Raw genomic sequence first — 12,984 nt, 5'->3', positions numbered from 1 at the left:
GAGAGAAGCTATCCATCATCCCTCAATTTGTTAGCTTTCCCCTCTGCGTGGAGGTCATTTTTCACTCGCTCTGTAAGTATTAAAATGCCAAGCTTGCCACAGCTTCTCAGCTACTGAATCTATCTCAAATTAATCATGAGAGGGAGAAAAACCATTGTGTCTTTTGAATCTCCCTGCCCATGACTTCTCTTTGTCCAGCTGGAAACAGAAACGCCTGCCCTGACGTTACTGTTCTGTCCAGCTCCTACACCAGTTCAGCTCTTGGAGCGCAGCACGTGGTCCCACTGCCAGGCCTCTGCCTGTGCACTTCCTTCCACCTGGAGCACCCTCCCCACCTGCCTTAGTCTGTTCTGGCTGCTGTATCAAAACTACTATAGGCTGGGTGTGGTGCCTCACACCTGCAATCCCAGCACTTTGGGAGGCCAAGGCGGGCAGATCACTTGAGGCCAGAAGTTCGAGACCAGCCTGGGCAACACGGTGAAACCTCGTCTCTACTAAAATACAAAAATTAGCCGGGCATGGTGGTGGGTGCCTGTAATCCCAGCTACTTGGGAGGCTGAGGTGGGAGAATAGCTTGAACCTGCAAGGCAGAAGTTGCAGTGAGCTGACATGCGCCACTGCACTCCAGCCTGGGCGACAGACAGAGCAAAGCTCAAAAACAAAAAACAAACAAACAAACAAAACACATACACACACACACACACACACACACAAAACCCCCAAAACTACCACAGATTGGTTGACTTATCAACAACAGAAATTTAGTTCTCATAGTTCTGGACGCTGAGAGGTCCAAAGGTCCAAAACCAAGGCACCGGTGGACTCAGTGTTTGGAGAGGGGCTGCTTCCTGCTTCATAGAGCTGTCTTCTTGCTGGCAGGTGGGTGAGGGAGCTCCCTTACAAGCTCTCTTTTATAAGGGCACGAATCCCATCTATGAGGGCTCTGTCCTTGTGACCTAATCACCTCCCGAAGGCCCCACCTCCAATACCATCACGTTTGAGATTAGGTTTCAACATGAATTTTGGGGAGACATAAACAGCCTATAGCACAACCTCAGGCCTAGATGTAGGCCTTTTTTTTTTTTGAGAAAGAGCCTCACTCTGTCACCCAGGCTAGAGTGCAGTGGCACAATCTCGGCTCACTGCAACCTCCACTTCCTGGGTTCAAGTGATTCTCCTGCCTCAGCCTCCTAAGTCGCTGGGATTACAGGCATGTGCCACCATGCCCAGCTAATTTTTGTACTTTTAGTAGAGATGGGGTCTTGCTATGTTGCCCAGGCTGGTCTTGAACTCCTGGCCTCAAACGATCCACCCCCCCTTGGCCTCCTAAAGTGCTGGGATGACAGGCGTGAGCCACTGTGCCCGGCCACAGCTAGGTTTTCAGATGGAACTTGAGTTCTACAAATCTGATGCCTTCACACTGGGTCTGAACTGAGAGTGGAAGCGAGTGGGGTGAGAGGCAGCAGCAGGTCAGGTCCATACTTTGTGGGGGCAGAACCTGAATGCAGAACAAGTCTGGAGAGAGCAGCCTGGCCTCAGCTCCCTGTTGTCTGCACACAGCCGAAGCAGTGTCACTCCGGAGTCCACGGTTGGGTAGTAACTCCATGTTTTTCTCACCTTCTACTATGGCACAGGTAGCAACCGCTGCAGTGGGGTTGTTCTGTGGTGGTGTTCTAGAAGTGGCTGAGCAGGGACCAGACTGCAGCCTTGGATACAACTACACTTACAATTTGGAAATCACGGAGGGAAGCACATCCTAGTGCTCACCTACATCAGTCCACCAGCTACTGTGAGCAGAACCAATCCCAGGGCCCTTTGAAACGGAATCTCGGCCAGGTTCGGTGGCTCATACCTACAATCCCAGCACTTTGGGAGGCCGAGGCAGGCAGATCACAAGGTCAAGAGATCGAGACCATCCTGGCCAACATGGTGAAACCCCATCTCTACTAAAAATACAAAAAATTAGCGGGGTGTGGTGGTGTGCACCTGTAGTCCCAGCTACTCAGGAGGCTGAGGCAGGAGAATCACTTGAATTTGGGAGGCGGAGGTTGCAGTGAGCCAAGATCGCGCCACTGCACTCCAGCCTGGTGACAGAGCGAGACTCCGTCTCAAAAGAAACACAGTCTCCCTGATAGTCTGCGCTGGCTCCATGTGGCAAAGGCTGGTTGAGCTTCCAGTGGGAAAGTACTCTTGCGTGGGCTTGGGCCAGTCAGAGACCAGACCCACATGACTAGGTCCCAAACCTTCTCATCAAAAGCCTGCTTCGCCAGTCCCCAGTTCCGAATCTAGGACCTGCCTTTTTCAGGGTGATGGAAATGAAAATGCTCACTCCACACAGGGGAAATTTCCGTGCTTACCTTTGAAGTCTTGAAGTCATGGGGCTGCCCTTTTGCTCTAAAGAAAACCACCACACGGCCACATATTTTGGCACACAGAAGTTTTTTTTTCTTTCCCCCAGAGACAGAGTCTTGCTCTGTTGCCCAGGCTAAAGTGCAATAGCACAATCATAGCTCACTGCAGCCTCGAACTCCTGGGTTCAAGCAACCTTCTCGCCTTAGCCTCTCAAGTAGTTGAGGTAACAGGTGCGCACCCCCATGTCTGCCTTTGGTTATACAGAGAAATCAATAAATTGAGCATTCTTTTTGCCCACTTTGAGTGGGAGAGCTAAATGCATTAAAATGGATACTAATGGCAAAAGACATAATTGAGCAAGTCCAGAGTTATGTCAAAATGACGGGTTTCCTCATGCATAAAGGCTATCATTCTCTCCATGGGCATGTGCCACATTTATAACAATATAAAAAGTATTCACCATATGGAACATGCATTCTTCTTCAGAAATGTGTTAAGTGCATAGAGCTAGCTTAACCTGTATTTTAGGGTAACAGTTCTTTTTTTCATATTTTCTAATATTTATCCTCAATGTTTCCCTTAATCCTACTATGTTATTATCTGTGGTCCTAAAACCTCAAGGTTTCTCCAAATTCTTACTCATTTGCTTACCATATTGTAGCAGGCCATAATTCTAGTGGGAATATGTGGAATCTGGAATCTCAATATTGCCTTAAGTTTGGGTGCCGTGGCTCATGACGATAATTCTAGCACTTTGGGGGGCTGAGGTGGGAGCATTGCTTGAGGCCAGGAGTTTGAGACCAATCTGGGCAACACAGCGAGATCCCATCTCTACAAAAAATGAAAAAATTATCTGGGTGTGGCGCTACATGCCTGTAGTCCTAGCTGCTGGGAGGCTGAGGTGGAAGGATGGCTTGAACCCAGGAGTTTGAGGCTACAGTGAGCTATGATTGCACCACTCCAGACTTGGGTGACAGAGTGAGATCCTATCTCTTAAAAAAAAAAAAAGTATGGGTGTGGTGGCTCACGGCCACAATCCCAGCACTTTGGGAGGCCAAAGTAGGTAGATCACTTGAGTCCAGGAGTTCGAGACCAGCCCAGGTAACATAGTGAGAAACGCTGTCTCTACAGAAAGCATAAAAAATGAGCAGGGCGTGGTGGTGCACCTGTAGTCTGAGCTATCTGGGAGGCTGAGGTGGGAAGATTACCTGGGCCTGGGAGGTTGAGGCTGCAGTGAGCTGTGTTCACGCTACTGCACTCCAGCCTGGGTGATAGAGTGAGACCCTGTCTCAAAGAAAAAAGAAAAAGGCACTTAAAAAATAACACTAGATAATCAAATAGCAATTAATTATTTGTCACATGTTAATGACTGCGTTTATTCGGCACTGAATGTATAGAAAGGGTTTCTAAAATATCTCCCAATTAAAAATACTTTCAGGCCAGGTGTGGTGGCTCATGCCTATAATTCCAGCACTTTGGGAGGCTGAGGCGGGTGTATCGCTTGAGCCCAGGAGTTCAAGACTAGCGTGAGCAACATACTGAGACCCCTGTCTCTACAAAAAACAAAAAAAAATTAGCCCGGGGATGTGGCCACGCCTGTAGTCTCAGCTACTCGGGAAGCTGAGGTGGGGGGACCGTTTGAGCCCGGGCTATAGAGGTTGTAGTGAGCGGATGTCGTGCCACCACACTCCTGCCTGGGTGACAGTGAGACCCTGTTTCAAAAAACAACAACAAAAATTTCAAAATAACTTTAATTAAATAATAGCTCAGACCTCAAGCCTTACCAATTTTATGTTAGTGAGATTATTTTCCCCAACAAGGGAGGGGGATCAGAAGAGACAGTACAAACGCACTAATGATTAACCCAGGACGGCTTCGTGGGAGACACACTAATAATTAACCCAGGATGGCTCCGTTAGAGAATCATTTGTACCTTTCTTGTCCCTAGGGTTCTATTGTTCATGATGGGCTTCATTCTCGTCTGTCTGCCCTCTGAATTCAGTTGAGCATGGAAGGATGAAGGCAGGGCCCTGACCAGCAGCTGAAACGGCAGCCGCGCCATACACCTGGAGAGAAGTCCTCAGCTTTGACGTATTTCTCATCTAATTGGTATATTCTTTAGAAATGCTTCCACATAAGCATTTTTCCCTCAGATGGTGAAGCTCCAGAAGCCGACGTTCTCTAACTTTTTAAAGCAGTGAGTGATGCTCCTCTGCTGCCCCCTCAAGGTTCTCAGTTTTCTCCAGAGAGAGGCTTATTTATTTACTTATTTATTTATTTGTTTGTTTAGTTTTGAGACGGAGTCTTGCTCTGCTGCCCAGGCTGGAATGCAGTGGCGCCATCTCAACTCACTGCAACCTCCAATTCCCAGGGTTCAACCAATTCACCTGCTTCAGCCTCCTGAGTAGCTGGGATTACAGGTGCCTGGCACCACATCCAGCTAATTTTTGTATTTTCAGTGGAGATGGGGTTACACCATGTTGGCCAGGCTGGTGGTCTCAAACTCCTGGGCTCAAGTGATCTGCCTGCCTCAGCCTCCCAAAGTGCTGGGATTACAGGCATGAACCACTGCGCCTGGCCACTGCGCCTGGCCAGAGAGATACATTTTTATTTTTATTTGTTTATTTTTTTTGAGACGGAGTCTCGCTCTGTCGCCCAGGCTGGAGTGCAGTGGCGCCATCTCGGCTCACTGCAAACTCTGTCTCCCGGGTTCACGCCATTCTCCTGCCTCAGCCTCCTGAGTAGCTGGGACTACAGGCGTCCGCCACCACGCCTGGCTAATTTTTTTTTTTATTTTTAGTAGAGACGGGGTTTCACCATGTTAGCCAGGATGGTCTTGATCTCCTGACCTTGTGATCCGCCCGTCTCAGCCTCCCGAAGTGTTGGGATTACAGGTGTGAGCCACCGCGCCCGGCTGAGACACATTTTTAAATAACCAAAAAGGCCATTCAAAATACAATATGAAAACCACACATAAGCTGCTCAGAATACAAACTATTGATAGTCTGAATTATGAAAAAAACCCAGTAATAAGACTTTCCATATACTGATTTTGTGGGGTGGCAATTATCTTTCCTGTAGCATAATTCAGGGATGATGAATCCTTAAAATATATAATAAAAAACACATTTTGCATGCATTTTCAGATAAAAGAGCAAAACTTTTAAAATATAATGTTCTTAGGTTTTAAGATAATCACAGTATAAATCAGTCACCACAAATTCCATTTTATTATTTTACTGTGTACACTGTCAACCTTTCTGTTACATTTTTGTTCTGAGATAAAATAACTTAGTAGACACTGTAGATGCTAATTTTTAGAAATTGCGAAACTCTCCTTTTCTTAAGGGAATGGAGATGTAAGGTACAAGGGCCAGGCAGGCCTTCTGCTGGCTCAGCACAGCACAGGGCATCTGCCTGTGGTTCCCAGGCCTTCTGCATTCCTGTCCACACTCAATTCTCTCAGCAACCATACCAAGGAGGCATTTCTCCATTTCCCAATGAGTGAACTGAGGCAGAAAATGATGTTAAGTCCACTTTCCAAATCCAGAGATTTGGAAATAGAGAATATACATGCAATTCAAATTCAGGCTGGGGCCAGGCGCGGTGGCTCACGCCTGTAATCCTAGCACTCTGGGAGGCCGAGGTGGGCAGATTGCCTGAGCTCAGAAGTTCGAGACCAGCCTGGGCAACATGGTGAAACCCCGTCTCTACTAAAGTATAAAAAATAAGCTGGGCGTGGCGGCATGTGCCTGTAGTTCCAGCTAGTTGGAAGGCTGAGGCAGGAGAATCACTTGAATCTGGGAGGCGGAGGTTGCAGTGAGCTGAGATTGTGCCACTGCACTCCAGCCTGGGTGACAAAGCAAGACTCCATCTCAAAAAAAAAAAAAAAAAAAAAAGAACAACAACAAAAGAAATGACTTTTGAGCCAGGCTGGGGTGAAAGAGAATAGTGGGGCCAATTTCCCAAACATTAATTTGCCAAAAGCTATGTTACTAAAAGATCGATTTGCCCACTATCCATGATCTGAATTTACCAAATGAACTGATTAACTAAAACTTGTTATAATGAATTCATTTCTTGAAAATATTAAATGAACATTTCCTCCTTGAATACATTGTTTTCTTCTTACCAGTATGTTAAGGAATTGTTTAACTTGTCAAAACTGAGGATCACAGAGTAAAAAATGTATTTTTCTTATTAATTTACTCATAAAAATATACACTCGAATACACTAAATAAATTGTTGTGTACATTTAGTATCTGTCAAGATTTAATCAGAAAAACAGAGACCATACTAGGTATTTCAAACAGGGATTTAATAGAGCAAACTGGTCATACAGATGTTAGAAGGATGAGAGAGAGAGAGAAAAATAAAAGAGAGGCAACATATTCAGCCTTAAAAAGAAAGTTCTGACCCATCCTGTAACAGGATGAACCTTGAGGACATAATGCTGCGTGAAATAAGGCAGACATGAAGAGACAGATACCGTATGCTTCCACTTAACGCGAGGTATCTGGAGTAGGCAAACTCACAGAGACAGAAAGTAGAATGGGGGCTGCCAGGAGCCTGGGTGGTGGGTGGGAAGTTACTGTTTAATGGGGAGAGTTGGCAGAGACAGATTCTTCTTGCTGACTGAGCCTTGTTCATCCAGTCCCACAGAGTCATTGTATCTCTTTAAACTAAGTAGAACAAAACTTCTGAGAGACATATTTGCATGGCTACCCTCCGCCAAGAAAAAGGATTTCCTGAACTTCCATCATCAGTATCATCTACATGATTTTTGCCACATCCTCAGAACTGTAACTCTGTTTACATTACATTAAAAATAAATCAACTCACTGACTTATATTTTTTTTGAAGTGTTTGAAAAGAAAATTTTAAATCATTACTACAAACGAAAAACTGGTATTTGTTTTTGTTTTGGAGACAAGAGTCTCACTCTGTCACCCAGGCTGGAGTGCAGTGGTACAATCATAGCTTACTGCAGCCTGGAACTCCTGGGCTCAAGCAATCCTCCCACCTCAGCCTCCCAAAGTGCTGGGACTACAGGGCTACAGGGATGAGCCACCGAGCCTGACTCATTTGTCATAAATAGAAGGTAACCATAAAATAAATGTTAAAAACAGAACAATGTTATTACATTTTAAAAAATAAGCAATTGTTATAATTTATAAAAACGCATACTTGAAAATATGCTCCCCAATGAGAATAGAACTTCATATGCTGAATTGTACTAAAGGAGACTTGGCCCAATGCCACTTAGTTGAAGATGAAATGAGGTTCTAACTCAGTATGGTGATGCTATTCTCAACATTTTGATGATCACCAGCACTGGCCATACTAATTTATAGGTTGTCATTTATTGAAAAGGGCAAAAGATATTTAACTTTCTTTTTTTTTTTTTTTGTATTTTTTTTTTTTAGTAGAGACGGGGTTCACCATCTTAGCTAGGATGGTCTCGATCTCCTGACTTCGTGATCCACCCGCCTCGGCCTCCCAAAGTGCTGGGATTACAGGCGTGAGCCACCGCGCCCGGCCAACTTTCATCTTTAACAGGGTTAAATTTTGAGAATTCCCAGCTAAAATGATTTAACTTTTATTCTGAAAAGCCTCCTGAATATTTGTATCCCTAGAACGATACATAAGAATTGATCATCTTTCCTTATGGGAGGACGTTTTAAAAAAACCCTTTTCGGATAATTTAGTTAAGAGTGTTATAAATTTACTTAAATTTCAAAGATTTATTTTGTTGTAGAGATATTTTAGAGGCAAAAAATAAATGTAGTTAATCATTGTTGACTTTTTTTTTTTTTTTTTTTTCAGACGGAGTCTTGCTCTGTCTGTTGCCCAGGCTGGAGTGCAGTGGCGCGATCTCGGCTCACTGCAAGCTCCACCTCCTGGGTTCACGCCATTCTCCTGCCTCAGGCTCCCAAGTAGCTGGGACTATAGGCGCCCGCCACCACGCCCGGCTAATTTTTTGTATTTTTAGTAGAGACGGGGTTTCACTGTGTTAGCCAGGATGGTCCTGATCTCCTGACCTCGTGATCTGCCCGCCTTGGCCTCCCAAAGTGCTGGGATTACAGGCGTGAGCCACCGCGCCCGGCCTCATTGTTGACTTATATAATGTCTGGTTAAAGAATTCAGGTTGGGTTAACCAGGTGGGCAGTTGGTTTCTTAGAATAGTTCCTACCCATCAGAAAGACATGTAGGCATTTCATTAATTTCCTTCCAGAAGGAGGTCTCTGCCCATCGCCAGTCTCCACATTAGTGTTGCTGTTTCATATTTTTATTCTTCTTGAAATATCAGCTACAATGTGAGCCTTTGTCTTTTGGCTATTGACCATTTGTAATAATGGCAGCCTTTTCCCATGAGAACCAATTGGAGAACACTCAAGATAGTGATGGGCTATATTTTTCTTCAAACACATCTATCTTCTTTGACCCTTCAGTAATAAACTGTACATTCTTTTTCAAATTAGAAAATGCAATAGGGTCCTAACTGCTTAAATATTTTCACTTTCAATATTTCTTAATCAAAAGGGACTTTATTTAAATGGCTTTTTTTTTTTTTTTTTTTGAGACAGGGTCTCACTCTGTCACCCAGGCTGGAGTGCAGTGATGCAATCATGGCTCAGTGCAGCTTCAGCCTCCCAGGCTCAAGCTATCCTCCCACCTTAGCCTCCCAAGTAGCTGGGAATACACACCTGAACGACCATGCCTATTTTTTTTTTTGCATTTTTAGTAGAGATGGGGTTTCTCCATGTTGCCTAGGCTGGTCTTGAACTCTTGGGCTCAAATGATTCACGTACCTCAGCTTCCCAAAATGTTGCGATTACAGGTGTAAGCCACTGCGCCCAGCCTCAATGGCTAATTTCTTTTTTTTTGTTTGAGACGGGGTCTTGCTCTGTCACCCAGGCTGGAGTGCAGTGGTGTGATCTTGGCTCACTGCAACCTCCGCCTCCTAGGTTCAATAAATTCTCCTGCCTTGGCCTCCCGCCACGCCCAGCTACTTTTTGTATTTTTAGTAGAGACGGGGGTTTCACCATATTGGCCAGGGTGGCCTCGAACTCTTGACCTTGTGATCCACCCACCGTGGTCTCCCAAAGTGCTGGGATGACAGGCATTAGCCACTGGGCCGGCTGGCTAAATTCTTAAAACTAGATAAAACATGCCAGTTAATCCCTAAATCATAGATTTGAGAAAATTCAGGAGTGTGATTAAGCAGCAGCAGCACACTCGGGGCAGAAACAGACACACCAAACAAGACCACATACCCCATTAGGAGATTTCTAGGAACGGATGAAACAAGACAGTAACAGCTTTGGGGGTTGGGGCCAACTTTCTAAATGGCTACAAATAATCTGGCAGGTTTTCTTCATTGCCAACCCAATTGTCAGTTAATTGAAAGGGGACTATCTCATAGCAATACTGCTCCTAGGAAGGATCTGGGGTTGGGTGTAAGGTAGTTTGGGAGACCAAAACTTCCTGCTTGCCTGTCCGGCTCCTTCACCCTCCAAGGGAGCACATCCGGTGACCTGTCTGGTCACAAATGCCCCACTCTGGGTCACCTCTGCAGCAGCCCAAGAACAACCAATTGTGAGTAGCAAGGCTGGAAAATGCATCACCTGGGGAGGGATTTCTCAATGACCAGGAGCACATGTATTTTTATCTTTGGTGCAGTTTGCTATAATGCTGAAACTGAGGCAGCTCAATGCACATCCTATTTGCAATATTAAGTGAATTTACTTCTTTGATTTCTTCATCAAAGGGTACACCCAGTGCACCCTTTACTTTTCCTTAATGATGTGTCCCCTGTAGCAGAGACCATGTGTTTTACTCAGCCCTTTATTATGCAAGCCTAACGTAGTTTTGGTCAATAGCTTAATAAAAGTCAATCAAATTCTTGATTAGCAAGTACTTCCGTTTTCCATGGTTTGCATGTTTTATGACATAGGTAACTAATTTGAAAATTGTCAGAATCAAAATGGAGTCAGTCACTAGGCCAGACTCGGTGGCTCACTCTGTACTCCCAGCACTTTGGGAGGTCAAGGTTGCTGGATCACCTGATGTTGGAAGTTCGAGATCAGCCTGGACAACACAGTGAAACCCCGTCTCTACTAAAAATACAAAAATTAGCCGGGCATGGTGGCACATGCCTGTAATCCCAGCTACTCAGGAGGCTGGGGCAGGAGAATCACTTGAACCCGGGAGGTGGGGCTTACCGTGAGCCAAGATTGTGCCACTGCACTCCAGCCTGGGTGACAGAGCGAGACTCCGTCTCAAAAAAAAAGGAGTCACTAATGTTAAGAACACCCGGACAAACAGCTAGAGAAGGTCACAGAGGGTTCTCATGTTTGTACGCATGATGACAAAGACCACAAAAATCACAACTTTGCACAAAGGCCTTTGCAACCTCACACAAAAAATACTTCTGCAAGCACACATCCAACTGCTTGTCAACCTTGGACTGGCATCACCCTTGTTACTGACCTGTGCAGTCAGGGATAATTATCTCAAAACGATGTAATCCTCATTTCTTCCTTTATAAACCTTTCTCTTTTCGCCTGTAATCTCAGCACTTTGGGAAGCTGAAGCAGGACTACTTGAGCCCAGGAGTTCAAGAGCAGTCTGGGTAACATAGGGAGACTCTGTCATCACAAAATGAAACAAAACCAAAAAGACCCACAAAAATCTTTTTCTTCCTCAATATACTCATCATCTATGATGGCATGTACATTCCCATTGCAATGCTCTACTCCCAAATAAACATGTTTTCTTTTTGAGATCCTCTTTTAGGTTGACACTAACAAAAAGAAATGCTATCCAAATGTACTTCCATCTCTTCAGCATGTGTACTCATAATATCAAATCTACAATGCTAGGCACTGCTCTAGGTGCTTTATACATATATTAAGCCTTACAACAACCCTGTGTGGTAGCTGTTAACTTTATGTAAGAGATTAAGGAGCTCCCGCAAGGGGCCACAGCCAGGCAGGAAGTGTGACCCCAGGGGGCAAAGCTTTCCAGCTGTCCACTCCTGTACAATGGCCTTGACAGTGATCTCATCCTACATAGATGCCAGATTCATGTGAGCATGGGGGCAAAAGTCCCTGGTGACCTACAGTTCAGTGTACCAAACAAACCAGCTCTTGCAGCAAACTGAATGTCTTCTCCAAACAGGGACAGACTGCTGCTTTTTAGGGTGGAGCTCCAGATGAGGCAATGGGTGCATTTAGGGCCATGTCTTATGCAGATCAGGCATCTTCAAACACCAGAATCACAGTGTCAAGAAAGTAAAGTAGTCCACATACACCACGTTTATGGCACAACTTCATTGACTTTGCAAAGTTTCCCAATATTTTCCACAACGTTCTAGGCTTCCTCCTAATGCCAAGGCTAATTAGAGAACTTGAAAAAAAAAAAAAGTTTGCAGCTGGGCACCGTGGCTCACACCTGTAATCCCATCACTTTGGGAGGCCGAGGCAGGCAGATCATGAGGTCAAGAGACCATCCTCACCAACATGGTGAAACCCTGTCTCTACTAAAAATACAAAAATTAGCTGGGCATGGTGGCTCACACCTGTAGTCCCAGCTACTCGGGAAGCTGTGGCACGAGAATCACTTGAACCTGGGAGGCAACTCACTTGAACCTGGGAGGCAGAGGTTGCAGTGATCTGAGATCGTGCCACTGCACTCCAGCCTGGCGACAGAGGGAGACTCCATCTCAAAAAAAAAAAAAGTTTGCTTAAATTATCTGGAAGTATTAATAGAATTTAGGTGTAATTCTGATAGCTAATGCTTAATGTGCCTGGCTTCTAAATCCATCTGAACCCTCTATAAGGTATGTGCTATTATTGTTCCCATTTTACAGAGAAGGAAACTAAGGCATACAGAGGTTAGGTAAGCTGAGTACATGGTAGACTGGGATTTTTTAACTGACACAGTGATTTGATTCAGAGGTCAGCAGCTATGGCTAGCCTGTCTTTTGTCAAGTTTCACTGGCATACAGCCAAACCCGTTTGTTTACTATGGTCCATGGCTGCTTTCGCACTGCAACGGCTAAGCGGTTTGTGAGACCCTATAACTTGCAAACACATACTTGTTCGGTGACGAGTGCTAAAATATTTACTATCTCGAACTTAGAGAACACATTTGCCAACCTCTGGTCTTAACCATACAGCACCATGGTCTTTTAACGTGCACCTTAGGATCATAGGAGCAAGTTGTTGGGCTGATCCAAACTCTTACATTTTCTACCCATCTGTTACAAAACTTTTAGGGAAACAGGGGAACTAATTTCTGATTCATAGCAAGTGGCACTATTCTGGTTTCCATTACAATCTGAATGCTAGTCAAGAGGACAGAAATGATAGATCAATCTAGAGGAAATACACAATGAAAGCTCCTGAATCATGAAAGAACACATTTCAGAATTATACTCTGCTGCCTTAGTGGAATTCAGAAAAAAATTTTTGTAATGTTTTACAAAAAAATTATATTGTACCACTTTTGGATTCATTTTGAGAAGTGAATAATATAGCTATAATTTATCTTTAAAATGTTTGTATTCATCCAAGTATAATAAATACATAGAAATAATCAGCCCAAATGTTGTCTGGCATACACTG

This window comes from Gorilla gorilla, chromosome 14 (assembly GCF_029281585.2).
Source record: "Gorilla gorilla gorilla isolate KB3781 chromosome 14, NHGRI_mGorGor1-v2.1_pri, whole genome shotgun sequence".
Lineage (NCBI taxonomy): Eukaryota > Metazoa > Chordata > Mammalia > Primates > Hominidae > Gorilla > Gorilla gorilla.
This window is presented reverse-complemented; position numbering follows the sequence as displayed.